A 3,292-nucleotide genomic window follows, 5' to 3' on the forward strand; every position below is an offset into this window, starting at 1 on the left:
CTCGGAATGCAATTGAGATGTTACGTTTCGGTTGTGAGGAAAAGGGATTTTGAAATCAAAGAACGAAAGATTAAAGGAACTAAGAAAATAAAGAACTAAGAAATGATCAAAATTGGAATTAATGCAATTAAAAGGAAACAAGGTCAAAACTAGTGAAAATGCTAGAAATGCATAAAAAGCCTTGACTTGGGAATAAGGATCCAAGGAATCCTATCATCTCTATAGCCACAACTATGATAATTATGATGAGTCAATCTCGCCTAGTCAACCTCTAACATCGAGGACTAGGTCAAGCAAGCATAATTGACCTTAATCCATAAATCCTAACTAACTTACTAATTGCTTAGTAAGAAGCTAGTGTCAATAGAAACAAGAGTCAACTAACTATCCAAGAATTACCACTAAATGTCGGACATTATGACTTTAGTATCCTAGGAACTGAAATCCCAAGCCAACGTGTAAAAATCTTCTAAAAAATCATAATTGCCATTTTCACAAACACCTTGTGGGCATAAAAGCAAAACATGCAAAATTGCAAAGAAAAATAAAAACTATAACCAAAATATTCACAAAACCAACTATAAACAAGCCATCAAGCATATATAAAGCATAAAACATGAAATTCATCAATCAAAACTTCAAGATACCAAAATTGCATATATAAACAAAGTAACTTGAACCATAAAAAAATAAAAGCAAAAGTAGTGAAATTAAAGAGGAAATTAAAGAGTAGAGTACTTACAAAAGATGAGTAAAATCAAAGATCAAGCTTGACTATAAAATGCTACAAGGAAAGTTTAGGGAACCCTAGAAGTGAAGATGAAGAAAACTACTCTACACTACTCCTACTCCTAATACTATGGAAAAAAATGTGAAAATAAAGCTTTAAGTCCTGATAACACCTCCCCCTTCATATGTGAATGATGTCCCTTGATATAGCACTTCAAAACTAGCTTTAGCCTTCAAAAATTGGGCCAAAAGAGCCCCAAATTCGCAAGTCACGTGCTTCATTAATGAAGTCACACGCAGGGACCTGTGCGTACATACACTTCACTGAATTTTCACTTGTGCATACGCACAGAAAGTCATGCGCACGCACGCTTGCTGATTCGCCTCTTATGAGCACGCACAGGTTGTTGTGCACACGCACACTTGTCTGTGTGCTTATCCTTTTCGTTCTTCATGTATTCTCCCATTTTGCATGCTTTCTTCCACTTTCTACTAATCTATTCTTGCCTAAATGACCTAAAATCACTCAGAAACATATCTCGGCATCGAATGGCATAAAAATGGAATTAAATTGCTCAACTTAAGCACAAAAATGCATGTTTTCACATTTAGGCTCAGATTGGGGATAAAACACAAAAGTATGCTATTTTAGTGATTAAGTGTGAGTTTATGTGATGAAATCCATTCAAATCAAGGCAAAATATATCGTCAAATATGGACTCACCAATTCCCCTACACTTAAACAATAGCATGTCCTCATGCCAAACTAAACAAAGGAGAATGATCAAAGGGTAACAACTTATTAGATACAACTATCTATATACATGCAAGTATACTATATACTATCTATATCTATCTATACTATAGTATCCTTTAAAATTGGTGAAAACAAACAATCAAATTTCCAAGCAAGAGTATAGACATATAGGGCTAAGCAAAGAAGTAGCTCAATGCAACCAAAATCTAAATAATTGATTCAACTCATCAAAATGAAACAACTTGCAAGAATACATGATAAGAGAGGTGGAGACATAGAATTGAGTGATCAAACCCTCACTAGGTGTATATACACTATCAATGCTTGGTGTTTAGGGTTTAATCACTCAAGTCTCCTCTAATCATACTTTCAAGGATTTGATTTTTTTATCCAAAAATCAACAACCATGTGATGCATGAATGCAATTATCATGAGAACTTCATAGGGTTGTAATGAGGTTAGGGTTAAGGTAGGATGAATATGGCTAAGTGGACTAAGAAATTGAATCCTTGATTAGCTTAAGTATCTCACTCAACCTAAATCAATCAAATCACAAAAAAAATCATTCTAACCACCCATTACTTCTTTTCACACACATTCATGCCTTGGTTTCCATTCAAATCCACATATACATTTCTTATTCATTTTTCTTTCCTTTGGGGCAACCTTTGTCCCTTTTGCTATAATTTTTTTATTTTTCTTTCTTTTCAATTTTTTTCTATGACAAATGCATGTGGTTAAAGTAAATTAACACATGAATATGAACCCATTTTCCAAATTTTTCAATGAAATACCCAAAACAAACATTTTCATTCACTACTAATGGTTCCCAAAGATTTTTCCCACACTTAAATGAAACACACACCTTAACCTAAGGTAATCAAAGATGCAATTCAAGGTTATTCATGGTTTTCTGCTTAAGGTTGTGATGTGCTGATATTACAAACAATGGGGCCAATTAAGGCTCAAAGGGGGTTAACAAAGGTAGATGCAAGGGTATGTCTATATGGGTAAGTGAGTTTAATTCAAAAATGGCCTCAATCATGCTCAATGCATTCAAACATGAACTATTGGAAATAAAGAATCAAGAAAAACCAAGATTACAATCATATAAGGAGCATAGCACACAATGAACAAAAATTGTGATTAGAATGTGTAACCACTCAATATAAGCTCAAAAACTCACAAGGTATTTTGTTCTATCTCTCTTCTATGTTCCATAAAATTCATTCAAGCAAGTTTAAAAGCAATTTTTCAAATCAATTCAATAGAACACCCTAAAAACAAAATTCTTGGAAATCTTTGTTGTTTTTCACCAAAATTATTTCCTATATGTATGTGTGATGTAATGGATGCAATTTCAAAAATTTCCTATTTCTATTCCTAATTTTTAACATCCAAAAACTAACATGAACAAATAGGACCAAAATTGAACTAGGTGCTATACTATTCACATCATCCAATCACAAATTCTATCTATAAAATATATACCATGCAAAAGATGCAAAATGTGATAGATATGAACTATGAATAGTCTTAGATATATGTATTAGAAGAAAATGCAACGCAATAATAAAAAACACTCCAAATATCTACAAGAAACATAATAAAAAGAAACAAAAATAAAGTGCAAAGTGTTCGTAAAAGAGAATTTATGCCCCAAAAATGGCAAATCCTCCCCCATACTTAAGCGTTGCATGGTCCTCTGGGTACAAACACAATTCAGGGAGAATGACTCCAATTTTCTCCACCTTCAGCTGGTGGATGCGATGGCTCAGGTTGCATAGAAATTGCCAAGTCCAATGC

This window comes from Arachis hypogaea, chromosome 10 (assembly GCF_003086295.3).
Source record: "Arachis hypogaea cultivar Tifrunner chromosome 10, arahy.Tifrunner.gnm2.J5K5, whole genome shotgun sequence".
Taxonomy (NCBI): Eukaryota; Viridiplantae; Streptophyta; class Magnoliopsida; order Fabales; family Fabaceae; genus Arachis; species Arachis hypogaea.